Source organism: Phyllostomus hastatus, unplaced genomic scaffold, assembly GCF_019186645.2.
Source record: "Phyllostomus hastatus isolate PE091 unplaced genomic scaffold, TTU_PhHast_1.1 phas_scaffold_39, whole genome shotgun sequence".
Classification (NCBI taxonomy): Eukaryota; Metazoa; Chordata; class Mammalia; order Chiroptera; family Phyllostomidae; genus Phyllostomus; species Phyllostomus hastatus.
The window spans coordinates 7,392,043-7,409,998 of record NW_025334028.1 but is presented as its reverse complement, the minus strand read 5'-3'; the positions used below and the strand labels follow the sequence as shown (position 1 = coordinate 7,409,998).

The window sequence follows — 17,956 nt, the reverse complement described above, 5'->3', positions numbered from 1 at the left end:
CTGACACTAATGTCATATTGTATGTCAACTGCAATGGAAAAATAAATAAATAAATGAAGGTACGCTTGATGAGGGAGAAAAAAAACAAAACCAAAATTAAAAAAACATTTACTGAATGGCTAACCCCAGGTTACTGGGGTTACTTAACAGAACTTGCTCCAAGAAGTACTTCACTTGGCACAGGCTGGTGGCTCCTTAGTCTTTTTTGAAAAGGGCAATGTGTCTATGGCCATACCACCCTGAAGGTGCCTGATCATGTCTGAAAAGGGCAATGACCCTAAAGTATTCTGGTCAATGTCAAGAGTCACACATACTTGTCCTGACCACTTTTATCTTGGAATTGGTCCTCAACCACAATCTCCCATCTTCATAAACAAGTCCTTCTGTACACATGTCTAATCAGGGAGAACATACAACAGTTTTAGTGATGTGTGTCATTCAATTTTTTTTTTTTTACAAAGCACTTGTGAGCATTAAATGAACTCCCCTCTGTATGCCTTCAAGCTACCAGGACACAGGCCCTGCCAACACTCTTCATCTTGTCCTCAGCTCTTCTGCTGAAGAATTGCGCCTACATTAATACACACTGCTGTGGGAGCTTCCCCTTCCCCAGAACTTTGTAGCAGCCTGATTGCACCACATCAGTGGTAGGAGCAGCTCCAGTCTTGCTTTTGGCAGCGTTTACCCACCTGCTCACGGACCAAGGGTCACAGTTGATCAAGGTTGAGAGTGGGGCAGAAGCTTTGGTTCCTCTTTAAGTGGTAATGCCTCATACCAACTTTCCCACAGTAACTTGGGTAATATCTGTTGAAGTTGATCCTGTGATGATGCAAGCCACCAGCATTACCTCGGCCTCCCTGTGTTTGCCAATGTGGCTGTGTCCGTGGCTCATGTGGCCCTGAATTTTCCAGATCTTCCTCAATCTGGATGTCATGTTGGTGGCTGAGATACAAAAGGGCTAGTCATTCAAATTTTATGTTCAAACACATGAAAGAAAATACAAATTGTTAGAGTCACACTGAGAGAAAGAATGACATTTTAACCTCAACTAAACTAACAAATTTTTTTGTCAGCAACCAGAAGCAATTAAGGTTTTTATATACACTATTGTGTGTCTGTGTGCCTAATGATTCATTAAGTGATTCATTCCCTCTCTCACCCCTCTGCCCAGTTCCTAAGACCTGCCATTTCCTATTATGATTTTCTGTTAAACCCATCCTCTTGCTTTCCACCCCTGCTCAGGCCCTCTCCATCCTTCACTCTCTATGAAATTACTCCTGGAGGGAGCCACTGATTTCAGTCTTGCCTTCTAGAATCCAGGTTCCACACTGACACCAGACAGGTGGCTCCAAAATGCCCTTGACCATGTCTCTGCTCTGTCCCTAACCTTTCAATATCTTTCCTTGTTCATGCCACACAGCTCTTTTGAACAGAAATCCCAATAACCTGACTAGAGGAAGTTTGCATATCTCTGTAGCACTTTGAAAAATAAGACTAGTTTCCCGGTTCTTACTTTAAAACCTGTCTCAAGAACCTTCAAGGCCTTAGGAAGTAAATGAACTATAGATATCGATATCCTAACTAAATGTAGAAGCCTTGAACCTTCATAAAATGTAGGATCCTGAATAAATTTATCTCAATCCTGAATAAATCTTACTGTCTTTGGGAGCAATATTGTCAGCAAAATGTCACATAAAATAAGTGCAATGAGATAAAATGCAGCATCCACATTCTTAAATACAAAAACATTGCCCCCCTAGGCAGAAAAGACAGCTCTGGCAAGATTTCTTTCCTCCAGTCCCACCTCCTAACTTTCCCCACCCCTAACCCCACCCTTGGTGATTATAACCCTAGGCTGAAGCAACAAAGCAGCTAATTCAGTGTTCCTGAGCCTTCCAGAGGTTGACCTGGTTACTGCCCTCTGCAGTTAACCTCTGTGTGGTAAGTATTTTTGCAATACAGAATGCCTTTTCCATTTTGCAAATCTTTTGTCTTTCTCTCCTATCCTCTTTCAAAAGAAATTTATTTTAAAAATAATCAATTATAGAGCCAATAAAATCTTACCATGTAACTAGCATAAGCCAAGGCAGAATTCAATGGTAGGTGTTGATCTAGGGTAATCTTTTAAAAACCCACATGTCTGCAACATGTAATTGTCTTTTAAATTTAATTTGGCAGTAGTGAGTATTAAATCTGTGAATATCATGACTTTTTCTTTAAAATGCACCACTAGAAGATACATTTTTTTAAAAGGAAAAAATGTCCTTAATCATTAAAGAAGAAATCATTGTGTCACCGTTATGACTGGCATGTTTAAACAGAATATTCTAAATTCCTTCTAAGAGGTTTCTCTCTTATTTTGTAATGAGTTTCAAGATTTGCTGTTGGAATTGGTTTTACTGGTGGGGAGGAAGCACCATTTCTGTTTTAATCATTTTGAGGTTTATTATTGTTTTATTATCAAAAGTTAATTCTAAATGTCTCTGTTTTTCTATAACAAAAACAATTTTTTGAAATCATCATGATCTGGCCACTTGTTATATTTCCTGATTTATAGCTGGGTTGCTATTGGCAGTATTACTAAGGCAGCTCTCAGTATTTTCACTGTTGAGGGAATGATTAACTTTTCTCACTTTTACGGTTTAAAGAAAGGGGGGGAAAGAAGCTTCTTTTCCTCCCTTTAACTTCTAGGTCCCTAAGGCAAACACTTTTGTTTAAAATAGTATCTAAAAAGGAAGTGGGGTTGAGAGGTGGCATTTCTAATGTATGCATATCTGGTTTCAAGACTTCAAAATTGTGTGTATGGGACTTACAGTCTTTGACGTACATTTGTTCATTCATTTATTATTTTTTAACACCTATTGAGCATCTACTCTGTTCCAGGCACTGTGCTATGTTAAAAAGGTGAATGGCCAGCACCCATAGAGCTCAGACTCAGGTAGAAACAAGGGACCTGAAAACAGCTCACCTTAAAAACCCAATCCCTGATTGGGGCACAAGCAAGAAGCAACCGATCAATGTTCCTCTCATACATCAGTGTTGCTCTCCCTCTCTCTCCTTCGATTCCCCTCTCTCTAAAATTTGTAAATATAAGTAAATATGTATATAACAGCACCAAATAGACATCTGCAGAGGACTTAATTACATGTGGTTGCTACATGTGGGTGCTACCGGTCCACATCCCTCAATAAATAAATAAGTACAAAGAAGTCCAATGTCACTGTGATTATTTCCATCAAGGATTACATTTATTTGAGGAGGGAGATTAATATTTTTCCAAAATATTTACTACCAGTTTTATCAGTGCCCTAAGCATGTGCTTAGTTTACCTCCTGAGAGTTAACCAACTCGAAGAGCATTTTGTGTTAGCAAAATGCAGAGGAAACTTGGATGCCTGAGCAGGCATGATGGTTGGCCACAAGTTTACTGAAAAATTAGCACTTAAGACCGCATTGAAACTCACTTGAGTTTTACTTGGGGGAGAGAAAATGAAGACAAATGTGTATGAATTTACAGGCTGCCCCTCTTACCACGTAGACCCTGCTCTGAAAGAGTTACTCTGGACACTTTTGGGAAAAAGAAATATTTTATAAGCAAGTGTTTGTATAGGTTGCTGCCTTTTTCCTGAATTAAATTTGTCATCACTTTAAGTGTTTTGTAGCCACCAGATAATTGTATTTTCACTGATGTTTTGAGATCTGTTTATATCAACTGAAACACTCACAAATGGTTTTGCTATCTCTTATAAAATATTGAACGGGAATTACTCAAGTTACAGACACCACCCAAATTCAACATTCTAGACATTATGATAATTGATTTTATGGTTAGGGGCTGGCACTGTCTTAACCCTCTTTACTTCCATCATCAGTACAGTTTGGGGACAGGGCTAGAGGACACACAATAAAACAGACTTTAAAATCATTTAACACACTTGACTGCTTACAAAAATATTAAAATAAAATAAAGCCCTTTTGAGATGTTTTGTACCAAAGTGGGTGTAGCCATTAGCTATATTAAATCACCAGGTAAGTGTTTTTCAACCCATATGACTCTAAGGACCGGTAATTCCCAAATTTAAGTTAAGCAAAATTTAAAATACAGTGCTATACTTCATTGGTTTTCTGGTTCTTTTAGCCAAGATAGTACATCTGAGACATCTATGGGCCTGCTATACTGTTACTATGACCAGATACCAGATATGCTAAGCATGGGTAGAGTTGGTGATGTCCTTGGGGGTTCCTCTGTGCTGAGCTCCTACTGGAGACAAAGAGTTCCATGAAAGATGTGAAGGGAGAAACAGAATAAAGGCAAGACTTAAGTCTGAGGAAATAAATATTTGCCTAAGTAAGGAATCTGGTTTTCATTGAGGGTTTTCAGAACAGCTGCATATAACTTGGGACTTGTAAGGTAACCCAAAAGACTCATTCATTCAACCAATAGTATTTCAACCTTTAATTCTGCAGACAAATATAAATTGTAGGATGAGCAAAAAGAACTCAAATTAAACTTTCTTAGAAAGACTCTTTCTCCCCTTCACACCAACTCAGAGTCATGATAGGGGTCTCAACAAATCAGATCATAATTGTGAGCTGAAGCACAAAGATTGGATACCACTTCTCTTTAAAAGAGATATTGTATAAATACTTGCTCCCCAATTATAACAAACAGCAAGAAAAGCATTCTTCCCTGAACTGTAGGAGAAATGGTTTTATTGCCACATTTGAGAGTATCCTCATGAAAACATGGCCTTGCACACAAAGTATTTATTTTATTAGACTAAATGGAAGGACATATACCACTAGTGTTGATGGGGGTTTGGTTTGTATGGTTGATTTACAAGAGATTTTTTCTTTTGATATTTTTATGATTTTTTTAGATTGTCCTCATTGATCATGTTATTTCAGCTAGAGTTTTTAAATTATACATGTTTGGGGTGAAAATTTAAGTGGTGGGGGAAACTATATTTATGTAAAAGGCTTAAACTCCACTACTTTAATACTCAAATCATCATTTTAGATAGATTTCCTTTAATACAGTGATTCTCAGTCCTTACTCCACCTTGGAATCCGGGGAAGCATTAAAAATATTAACTCCAAGTCCATGAATCGCTTCCAACCAGACCAATGGATCCAAATCCAAATGGAGAAAGGTGAACTCATTACATAACCTAAGGCTCCATATTGCAATTCTTTTATATCTGTTGACCAGGAAGTTACACTACTTAAAATTAGACTCCACAGTGTTTCACTGAAAGCTTGTTGTCACAGTGGGCAGGTTTTGTTAACAGCTGATAAAAAAGTTGTTCAGGCTCAGTGGTATGGAACTAAGGGACTTTAATCAGCCACACATAATTCCTAAGTGCCTGCACAAAATGTACTGCTTAACGAAACATTATCAGCTTGTTTTAAATGGGTCATTTAAATATCTATGGTTGCCTGTGTTGGTTAATTTTTTTTTCTAAATTTCCTCACTGGTCACCTGCTAAAAGAGTTTTAGAACTGGTTTCTGAGGAAAACAAAGGCTCCTGCAGGTATGCCTTTAGCTCACCTCCACATTGAATTAGGCTAGTTTTTCCCCTTGGAGCTACTAGACTAGCCTTCTGTTCGGCTGTGTTGTCCTGGTTGCAACTTTGAATTTTTATAACAATGCATTTGCCTTATGTGTCTTTTCTTCTGCATACCTGTTTCTGTGTATAAGAAGCAGCCCTAGTTGGGAATCTGAACTCAGGTTCTTGCCAAAGACGTCCAGTATAGCCTCACTGCTGCCCAATTCTTATCAAACCTCAGGCAGTGAAAATATTGTTCATGGAGGATTGTCAAAGAATATGCATCCATGTGCTTCTCTGAATAATCTAAATAATCTGATTTTTAATCTTGAATCCTCCCAGATTATCAGAGAGGTAAGTACTTAGTTGGGATCATTTTAGCTTCTCATAGATCACTTTTGGTGATTGTACTCCAGCCTAGGGCTTCAACTCTACAATTAGGAAACGGGTTCAGGAAAATCACTGTTCTCTTTATTGCAGAGAAATTGTTAAAGGCCTTGACCATTCCATGTTGCACATTGTTTTGAGGGCCTTGATGAGAAATTTCTCTGGGTCTCAATCTGTTTTTACTTTATGGACACGGTCAGTCTCCTAAGTATTTGTGTTCCCTCTTCACTTTACCTGGTAGGAAGTTCAGAGTCTAATCTGCAGCTCAGATGTCTAACACTGTGGGAACCTTAAGGCATGCACTGAATTTGCTCCAGGCTTTATTTTCCTTGTGTTTAATTTCTTCATTTTTCATTTCATATTCTGTTACTATATACATAAATTTGTAAACTGTTCAAATCCTCTTAACAATATTACAGCATGAATCAGAGTTTCTCAGTCTTAACACTTTTGGGCCAAATAATTCCTTATTGGCAGGAATAGGCAGGTAGGAGTTAGGGGGAGGAGGCATTCTTGGCGTTTACCTACTAGAGGCCAGTGGCAGTTCCTCTCACCTGCTACTTCAAGTTGTGACAATCAAAATGTCACCAGATATTACCAGATGTCTTCTGAGAGAAAATCACCCTGATTAAAAATCACTAGTATAAATAAATGATTAAATAAGCTGGTATTATCATCTAGAAAAAGAAGAGTTTTCTTCAACCCTCTTAGGGTCCCTGGCAGGGTCTAAAAATTAAACTGACAAAGACAGATGAACAGGAGAAAAGGCTAAAAATTTTACAGAATTTTTACATATACATGGGAGCCTTCATAAGAGAATAAAAGACCTGAAGTGACTAGGGCCAGAAGCTTTTCTACCTTTTAGACAAAGAAACAAGAAATCTGTGAAGAATTGACAAGACAAGGCATTTGTCCTAAGGGTACTAAATGGCAAAGAAATAATATGATTTACTTATTCACAGCCCTGAATTTCCTGTCTCTGGTGATAAGGATGACTTCCTTCTTTCTAATTCAGGAACAATTCCTTTCACAAGAGAGGTTTATCTCTTGCTTTCAGGGAAGAAGGGTAAGGAGAGGGAGGTCAGAGTGACTTTCCTGCCTCTGCTTTTTTCTCAGACTCCTTCAGCTTAAGATATTAAACATGCCAAGATGCCACATGTTAAGGTAGCATGTCCTCAAACCCCTCAAAGGCTTAGTATTTTCTAGGCTATATGCAGGTCACTTCTTTGGGGACACAAAGATAATGAAGCCCAGTCATTCCCCCCAGAAAAAAACAGCCAACAAGCTAAAAAGAAAGACAGAAAATATAAGTTTTAGAACGCACATATCTAAATCTTGTATCTGAAGTTAGTATAGTCACATGCCACACAACATTTCAGTCAACAATGGACTGCATATATGACAGCAGTCCCAAAAGATTATAACAGAGCTGAAAATGTTCTGTCGCTTAGTGTGTTGCTTAGAATTATAGCACAATAATTACTCTCATGTTCGTGGTGATGCTGGTATAAACAAACCTGGGCTGCCTGTTGTATAGAACTACAGTACATACATGATGTATAGGACATAGTACTTGACTGATAATAAAGCTAAATTACTGTGTTATTGGTTTATACAGGGTCCAGCACCAATAACACACCATTTTTATTACAAAAAAATTTTTAAGCATATAGTTCTGTAACATAACAATATCACATTCACGCATACCATATGACATTTTAGGTGAAATGTTCAAATTAAAACTATCAATTATTACACCCATATTATTATCTTAGCAACCACACCCAAGCAGGCATTACTTCTGTTGGACCCTGTATATTATTTACTATGCTACACTTTTTATCATTATTTTAGAGTGTACTCTGTCTATTTATAACAGAAAAGTTTGCTATAACACAGTATGCTGTGTTATGCCAGCAGCCTCATACATCTCCTGTTCACCACATCTCTTAATTGCATCATTTTATCTTGTGTTTGATTTAACCTCAAGTTGTTTTGTACAGTTACATGCTGTACAGGCTTATAGCCTAGGAGCAATAAGTTATACTATAGAGCCTAGGTGTGTAGTAAGCTATCCCCCCAAGGTTTGTGCAGATGCACTTGATGATGTTCAATGACATCGCTTAATGATGCATTTCTTAAAACATACCCTCATTGTTAAGCAGCACATGACTGTATAGCTTCTTGTAGCTTTCTCAATAACCCTGAGAAGAAGGAAGGTAAGATACCATCATTGTCATTTAGAGCAAAGGCACAGAAGTAGCCAAGTATCAATGCTATATTTAGAGCCCAGTGTCCTAACCTCAAGCTCAGTAGTTTTCCCACCACATCATAAAAGTGAAGAGCAAGTTTAGAGAAAGGAGAGAGGCAAATCCAATTTGGAAGATTAGAAATGGCTTCCTGGAGAAGGTAGCATTTGAGATGAGATGTTAACAGGTAAAGAGAGAAACAAGAGACAGGAACTCACAGCAGGAACAGTGTAGAGGGAATGCCTTCAGAGTAGTGAAGAATCTTGTCTGACCAATGAGGGGGGGAAATGATAATCAAAGGACTAGAAAAATAGAGTGGGTCATGTAAGCAGCTTCCTAGTTCAGGCCTAGAGGGTGTGGGTGTGAGAAGGTAGTCTTTCCCTCAAACTATATATGCCTGACACATGTTTCACACATTATAAAAGTAGAGAAGCCTAGTGACTTAGGTCACCAGAGAGATTAGTAATAGTAGAATGACGACAGAGAGATAGAAGGACCCAATTTATCGTGTGTTGTTTATTCCCACATGACTCCAAATTAAACATTTTAGTGAACCAAGATCCCTTTACTTTCTTGATGAAAGGAGCATTATTGGACTTCCCTGGTGTCAGATTCTGAGTCTTGCACTATCAAAAACACAAATACTACCAAGAGAGCTCATTTAAGCATTATCAGGCATAAACATAGTTTTTAACATGATGTAAAATGTGTTTGGATTGACACTTTTTAATAGAAATAATTTCACTTAAATTAGGAAATGCTATACTTTCAACTATGCATAATCGTATTTAATTTCCTCATAACTGGAAGTTTTCATTGTTTTGGCAAAATTTCAGAAATGACACTGTAGGGAAAGAAAAAAATAACTTTCTCTCTACCCTTCTAAGATCTTGGCTGGGGCCCCTGTAACCAAAGACAGGTTAACGGGAGAAAAAATAAACAGAAGTTTCATGACATGTATATTTCATATAGACACCCAGGGAAATGACTGACTCTCAGTGGTGGCTTAGAACATAGGCCTCAATACTCTCTTCAGGCTAAAGAGAGAAGTGGGGGCAATTAAAGGGAAGTGACCAAGGACACAAGAGTTTGTTATGCAGTTTTTAGTCTGGCACCTTCTCCATTCCTAAGAGTTTCTTGAGACTTAGAGTCATCCTTCTCTTCCTGAATGAGGAAGGAAAGTTTCTTTTATGTGTGAATTTCTCTTAAAAGGTAACCTCTTCTCTGTGGTCAGAGTTCCTATGTCTGCTGTTTCTCAAAATAACCAAATCACAGTGACCCTTATGCCAAAGAGATATATTCTAGGACAGCATTTTCTGGTCTACACTGTAACTGGTACACTAGGCAGGAGGAACTGAGTATGATGCAGAGACTGCAGATTTCTGTAATGACACCTCCCCAGAGGTGTTGGGGAGGAGGGGTAGGGGACAGCTGCCTCCAGATGCATGCTCAGACCCAGGACAGGCCCGTGGTGGGATTTTGGGTGCTGGAGAAAAAACTGAAAATGTTTTTTGTTTTTTTTAAAGCAGGGTCTACTGTCTGACAGTGAGGCAAAGGTGTAATGCCGCTGTAATGAGAAGGTATCATAAGACCGACAAACAGAGCAGGCAACTCCATAGAATACAACAGAACTTATCATAGGATAATTCACTTGCAGGAATTTGGGGTCAGAGCAGAAACTACAATGCAGAAGTCTGCCCAGATTTTTCTCCTCTAGAGGCTTATGTTGCATTGCTTTTTTAATAGTATAACTCAGGTACTAATGATTGACAAGACAAAGGGACAGGGGGCAAACCTCCTGGTATTGTAATAGATGATTATTTATAATCAATACTATTCCCAGTATGGTATTTATCTCAGTTGTCATGCCATCCCAGCCATTATTACTAACAAAAAATTTGCAGCTACATTGTAAGGAACTCAGATAATCAACTAGGAAGCTCTGCCATGCCTGCTATGGACAGTGAGGTGGGTCAAAGGACACCGTGTGAAACTTAAAAACTGAAACAAAATCTGGGACACAGAGATGAAGTTAATTTTGCTCACATCAGCGTATTATACAGCTTACTCAATGACTTTATTTATTTTCTTGTTCCAGAAACAGATTGCATATAACCCATGGGATTATTTGGTAGGCAGCTGAAAGCTAGGGAAGGTGGACAGAGGAGAAAAGAAGTGATGGAACCACAGAGGATTAAGAGCCTTGGGAAGGCCAAGGAGAGCGATAGGGGTTTTACCTGATTTCATCAGAACAGCTCTGACTGATTGAGAGAAGGAGACCCATACAGGACCTGGGCTAGTCTGTAAAACTTTTTCCAAAATGACAGCAGACTTGGTAGAATGAAAGAGTATGTACCTTGGCTTTCACTCGCTTGGCTTTGATCCTGGACAAGAGCTGCTTAACTTCCTCAAGCATGGGATTTCACTACAGCAGAAAAGATTGAGAATAGAATTTGTTAGCATGGAAATTGGCAGTAGAAACTGCTCAAGAAATTTCAGTTTTCCTTCCTTTTTCCAGTAAAAAACAATTTTGTGTTCCCAGAGGAAATACAATAATTTAAATAGAAAGCAATTTTTGCTGACATTTGGGTTCTTTGGCCTCTGATCGCTATCTGGAGGAGTGAGATAGAGTTTCCTGTACAAGCTAAGGAAGCTGCATTGTTTTGGCCTCTCCCCACCACTTCCCATTTCTATAAATGTTACTCACTGCTCCCACATCAGTATCTAATACTAAAGTCATTCCCACTGCCCTTCAGGTAAAATACAGAACCTCCAGTGAAATTTGAATTTCAAATAAAGAATGAACAATTTTCAAGTATAGGTATGTCTAAAATTTTGCATGAGGCAGTTATTCAAATTTAACTAAATATCCTGTATTTCTTTTTCCTAAACGTGGCAACTCTATTTAGTCATTTAAACATAATTTCTGTTCTTCTCAGTCTTAAACCTCAGTTTCTGTTTCCTAGGTTCTTTAGCAACCTATGGGTAGAAAAAATACATTAGCATTACCAAGTACTGGCGAGGATGTGGAGCAACTGGAACTCTCATACATTACTGATGGCAGTGTAAATTGGTACTACCACTTCAGTATACTGTTTAACACTATCTATTAACCCTAGGACCCAGCAATTTCACCACAGTTATAGACATAACAAATACATACATAGTCCACCAGAAGATATGTACAGGAATATTCATAGCACCACTGTACTATTTATTATAGTCCAAAATGGAAGTAACACAATGGTAAAATGGATGAATAAATTGTGGTATATCTATATTATATGGCAATAAAAATGAAAGAATTATTGCCATGTCCAATGTGGTTGAATCTCACAATCATTTTGAGCAAAAGAAGCCAGACACAAGAAAATAAATCATGTACATCATTATATATATATATATATATATATATATATATACACACACACACATACAGGCAAAATGAATCTCTGGTGTTACAAGACAGAGTAGAGGTTGCCCTTGGGCAGAGTGCTGGGCTCCCTAGGAGGCTGAGGAGGACTCCTGGGATGCTGGCAACATCCTGGTTCTTCAATCAGGTTGTGTTTACACAAAATGTCCACTTTTCGAAAGTTCATCAATCACACTTACAGTTTCTGCTTTATATTGTACAATGTGTATGGGGTGGGCAAAAGTAGGTTCATAGTTGTAATACAAATAAATAATATAATAATGAATAATAATACAAGAATAAACTCTGTGTTTTGTGTACTCACAAGGGTAAACCTATTTTTGCCACACCCAGTACATTGCACTTTAATTAAAAGTTTACTTAAAGAGGGAAAATAATAGTAGAACTAGACAGATTAAACTGTCAACCAGGGAATAGTAAGCCAAAGGAAAAGAGGCAGGTTAAAAGTTGGGTGGACCTAGCAGGACTTGGTACACAGAAGAGGCATTTCAGAACAGGATGTGAATGAATCCATGGGGATACTGGAATCATGCAATGATTCCTGAGTCCCAGCGCTTGCATTTTGAACATTTCTGAACTCAGAAGCAATATGTTAGTTTTCATTCCTCATAGGAACTGCTTTTCGGGCCTACTGTAGACATGACTTAATGCATCTGCTGGGAAACTGAAATAGACAACCTTTAGGATCCCTCCCAATGCTCACCTTTCATGGCGCTCATGTTTGATGTTCTCTAAACCATGCTTTCTCAACTCAGCACTGTTGACATTTGGGGCTAGAAAATTCTTTGTTGTAGGGGCTGTTTTGTGGCTTCCAGGATAGTTAGCAACACCCTTGGCTAGATCCCACTAGATCATAATAGCATCTCATCCCCAGTTATGACCAAAAATGTCTCCAGACATTGGCAAATGTTTCCTGGCAATTAAAATTATCTCTGTTTCAGAACCAGTCCTCTAAACCTGTATTGTGGAATTCTAGGGTAAGTTTTTGAGTGACTGGTTTCAGGATATTAAAAATAATACACACATAAACAAATACATAAAAAGAAAGCAAAGTCACAAACCATCCACCTTCCAATAGTCCCAAAATTTACTTGAGAAGGGACACTCCAGGTAGGTGCTTACCTCTTATTCCTGAACAGGGCTTGCTTATTTCAGCTGGCCAAGAACTGTGACTCATGACTGATGGAGTTCAGTGGAAAGAAAAATAAAGACTTTGGAGTCCCATAAAACTGAATTCAAGTCCCAACCCTGCCACTCTGTCACTTTTGACGTGTGACTTATTTTCTGTTTCTTTCCCTTTCTTCTGTAGCCTTGTAGAAGAACTACCCACATCTCATAGTATCTAAGAGTGTAAAGGAAGTAAGTGTGGGCAGAGGGATAGTATTGTGTTTCCCCCGGGGCCAAGTACTCTCTTTTATTTAACTAATGTTCATAAAGCACTTACCTTATACCAAACACCACTCTAAGGACTTTTCAAATATTGACTCATTTAATCCTTCTGACAACTTTATAAGCTATGTACTGTTAATACCCCATTTCACAGATAAGGAAACTGAGGCACAGGGAAGAGACTAGGAGAGGAGGAGGGACCACACTCAATGTTTGAGACAAGCCTCATTTTCTCATCTATAAATTAAAGAGGTTGAACTAGCAATAATGATTTTTCCTTGCCCTTGGCACTTAACCTCTTGTCTGCAGTAACATTGTCCTGGGCGCAACATATCATGCTCAAGTTTTTTTCATCAGCTTTCACTGGTACTTAGACTTTCTCTGGTGTATATAAGGCGATTTACAATTTTCAAAGTGTCTTCACATACATGATCTTATTTGAACCTCCCAAAGACTAGCAATAACTAAAATCCAAGTCTTCTGATTCCTACCCCATTGGTCATCTTATCACCACTGTCATTTGCTTTCTGGGTGCTGTGTTCCCAGGCACTTTTCCATACCATTAAATCCGGCATAGGCCCTGCTACTTAGAAACATTCAGTTTAAAATACACACAACACTGGCGCATGCCAGATCACTGACATGTTACAGGAAACATAATGCCTACTACACATAGTCTATTGGCATAATCTCATCACATTAACACAACTCAAGAGAAAAGGCACACTATATTTATTTTAAAGATGTCAAAACTGAAGCTCAGAGAAGTTAGTTTACTTATCCTAGGACACACAGAGGGTGGTAAATAGATTTGAAGCCAGGTTGTTGTTTTTTAATTATTGTTAAAGTACAGTTGTCTTCATTTTTCCCCACCAATCCCCACACCCCAGCCATCCCCATCTCCCACCCTCGATCCTACCCACCTTTGTCCATGTGTCCCCTCCTGAAAACCCTTCCCCATATTTCCCCCCATTATCCCCTCCCACCTCCCCTCTGGTCACTGTCAGTTTGTTCTTAATTTCAATGCCTCTGGTTATATTTTGCTTGCTTATTTGTTTTGTTGATTAGGTTCCACTTATAGGTGAGATCATATGGTATTTGTCTTTCACCACCTGAAGCCAGGTTTGTTTTGGTTTGGTTTTTTAAAACAGTATTTTTTTTGCAATATTTTATTTTTATTTATTTATTTTTTTGTAATCATCAAATACTTTTTTATTGTTCTTCAAGTACAGTTTTCTCCATTTTTCCCACCCCAGCCCTCCCTGCCTCCCTCCCCCATTTTACCCTCTCGTTATTGTCCATATGTCCTTTATAATTGTTCCTATAAACCCTTCACCCTTTCCCCCCATTATCCCCTCCCCTCTCCCCTCTGGTCACTGTCAGCCTGTTCTCAATTTCAATGTCTTTGGCTATACTTTGCTTGCTTGTTTGTTTTGTTGATTAGGTTCCTGTTAATGGTGAGATCATGTGGTATTTGTTTTTCACTGCCTGGCTTATTTCACTTAATGTAGTGCTCTCCACTTCCATCCATGCTGTCAAAAAGAGTAGGAGCTCTCTCTTTCTTTCTGCTGCATGGAATTCTGTTGTGTAAATGTACCACAGTATTTTTTTTATAAATTCACTTACTGATGGACACTTGGGTTGCTTCTAGCACTTGGCTACTGTAAACTATGCTGCTATGAACATTGGGGTGCATAGGTTCTTTTGGATTGGTGTTTCAGGGTTCTTAGCCAGGTTCGTTTATATCCATGGCTCCTAATTACAGTCTAGGCTCTGGCTAGACATTGTGAACCAGACACCTGCAGCATCAGCACTATCTGGGAATTTGTTGGTTTTTTAAAAATATATTTTATTGATTATGCTATTACAGTTGTCCCATTCTCCCCCTTTCACTCCACTCCACCCTGCATACTCCCTCCCACCCACATTCCCCTCCCTTAGTTCATCTCCATGTGTCATAGTTATAAGTTCTTTAGCTTCTACATTTCCCATACTATTCTTACCCTCCCCCTGTCTATTTTCTACCTACCATCTATGCTACTTATTCTCTGTACCTTTTCCCACTCTCTCCCCCTCCCACTCCCCTGTTGATAACCCTCCATGTGATCTCCATTTTGTGTCTCTGTTCCTGTTCTAGTTGTTTGCTTAGTTTGCTTTTGTTTTTGTTTTAGGTGTGGTTGTTAATAATTGTGAGTTTGCTGTCATTTTACTATATGTGTCTTTTATCTCCTTTTTCTTAGATAAGTCCCTTTAACATTTCATATAATAAGGGCTTGGTGATGATGAACTCCTTTAACTTGACCTTATCTGAGAAGCACTTTATCTGCCCTTCCATCCTAAACGAAAGGTTTGCTGGATAGAGCAGTCTTGGATTTAGGTCCTTGCCTTTCATGACTTGGAATACTTCTTTCCAGCCCCTTCTTGCCTGCAAGGTCTCTTTTGAGAAATCAGCTGACAATCTGATGGGAACTTCTTTGTAGGTAACTGCCTCCTTTTCTCTTGCTGCTTCTAGGATTCTCTCCTTCATTTTAATCTTGGGTAATTTAATGATGATGTGCATTGGTGTGCTCCTCCTTGGGTCTAACTTCTTTGGGACTCTCTGAGCTTCCCAGACTTCCTGGAATAGACAGATTGGGGAAGTTCTCCTTTATCAGATTGTTCAAATAAATTTTCCACTTGTTGCTCTTCCTCTACCCCTATAATTTGGATGTTGGAATGTTTAAAGATGTCCTGGAGGTTCCCAATCCTCTCCTCACTTTTTTTTTGAATTCTTGTTTCTTCATTCTTTTGTGATTGGATGTTTCTTTCTTCTTTCTGGTCCACACCATTGATTCCCAGTTTCCCTTCCCATCAGTATTGATTCCCTGTGCATTTTCCTTTATTTCACTCAGCGTAGCCTTCATTTTTTTCATCTAATTTGTGACCAAATTCAACCAATTCTGTGAGCATCCTGATTACTAGTGTTTTGAACTGTACATCTGATAGGTTGGCTACATCTTCATTGCTTAGTTGTATTTTTTTTTGGAGCTTTGATCTGTTATTTTATTTGGGTCATTTTGTTTTTGTCCTGATGCACCTGTTATGTAGTGAGGGGTGGAGACTTAGGTGTTCACCAGGGCAGGGTATCCCATGTGGCTGGGTTGTGATGCTGTATGTGGGGAAGGGGTCCGAGAGGGAACAATAGTGTTTGCTCCACTCTCTGCCAGATTTCAGTCACTTCCCCCACTTCCCACAAGCAAACTGGGCCCTTCTGATACTGATTCTGTTGTGGGTGGGTTTGTGTCATTCTAGGACCCTGTGGGTCTCTCCAATGAACTCTCCAGTGAGGCAGGGAGTTTCTCCCGCTGCCTCAGCCCCACAGGTGTTTTCAATCAGTGGTTTGAGGCTTTATTTCCCTGCGCTAGGACCCTGAATTGTGCAGTCTGTCCTGCTCCCCTTTTTTTTTGCCTGGTTTGTCTGCAAGTGAATGTGGGACCACACAGTCCACCAGCTGCTGCCTTGCCAGTCAGCTCCAGCCTTGTGCAGCCCATTCCACAATCTACTACCTTACTGGGTCTGCCAGCCACCACCTTGCCGTGAGCGCTCTCCATCCCGGCTTCCCAACTCCACCCCTCCTACTGGTCTGGAAGAATGTGTCTCCTTTAACTCCTTGGTTGTCAGACTTCCATGAAGTTCGATTTTCTGTCAGTATTGGTTGTTTTTTGTTTTTAAATTGTTGTGGTCCTTCTTTTGGTTCTGTGAGGAGGCACAATGTGTCTACCTATGCCTCCATCTTGGCCAGAAGTCCCTTGGGAGCTTGTTAAAAAAGCAAATCTCAGGTCTCTTTTAGGACGTAGTGAATCAGGGTCTGTCTACATTCTAAAAGGTAGGCCCTGGATATATTATAATTTAAGAACTACTTATCACAGTTGCATCTCATATAGATCTATCCATGATATATAGAAGTACAAAATCTTTTAAAAAACTCATATGTGCATCCATACACACATACATTATAGTGTTTTTTTATAATATACTTCTAAACATTTTACTTTAAATAAGGAAATTAAGGGATTTATAAGCATGTGGCATGAGTCTCTGTGTTAGATAAGGAATTGAATTAACTGAACTAACAGATATGCAGTATATACTAGGATAGTTGTGATTTACATATATAGCAGTTGCAGCATATGCCCATTGTTGGATTTATATCAGAACCCCTTATTCTCAAAAATTACTCACTAGTATTTTTTTACATCAAATGGCAAATTTTACCTTTACTCCAAACTACTCAATGCACAAGTATATGTGGCCAGTGCTGTACAAAGAGTTATGAAAGGTATTAAGGACTGGAAGAATATTTAAAATACAATCTGTGCCCTGTAGTAATTTTTAGTCTGGGGTCTCTCGAAAAGAATTTTAGCATGGTTTTCCATTTTACCACATTGCCTGAACTGATTGCGATTGATCCTATGGATTTTTTTCCGAAAGCATCATTTTCTTAAAGAAGTAATTTCCTTTTAGCCTTACTGGTACATTTTTCTTTCTTTAATGGTACACACACACCCATGCTGCTGCAGCAACTCTGTATATTTTGACTATACTGATTTTCCCAGTATATTTTTTCAAGGTAATGAATAATTAAACCTTGAGGTTGAAGGTATATCCATAACAGTCAGGCTTAAATATATTGCATGTACAATTTATTCTTATCAATAACTATTTCTCAGATAGTAGATTGAGTTCACATCATTTACCAGCTCTGATCAAAAGGTATGAGCTTTCTATATACTGTCAGAAAATGTCATATGCCCAAAGTGACAGAGTGGGAAGACTGCAACTTGAATTCAATTCTATGGGACTCCAAAGTCCTTTTTTCTTCTTTCCACTGAAGTCCACCAATTGGTAATTACAATTGTCTAGGATTCTAAGATATGTCCAGTGGAAATAGATTCTGTATACAACCTGGGA

The 17,956-nt window shown here is 38.7% G+C and overlaps 1 protein-coding gene and 1 pseudogene across 1 annotated transcript in view; one reads left to right on the top strand and one right to left on the bottom strand.

Moving 5' to 3' along the window:
- Positions 1-499: 499 nt before the first annotated feature.
- LOC123806831 lies at positions 500-934 on the bottom strand (annotated as a pseudogene).
- Positions 935-1,808: 874 nt separating this feature from the next.
- The window catches only part of PLAC8 (placenta associated 8), a 31,642-nt gene continuing 15,494 nt past the window's right edge, over positions 1,809-17,956 (top strand). The window contains exon 1 of the mRNA XM_045820215.1: positions 1,809-1,941. The gene's annotated coding sequence lies outside the window, so the exon portion shown is untranslated. The remainder of the gene's footprint in view (positions 1,942-17,956) is intronic.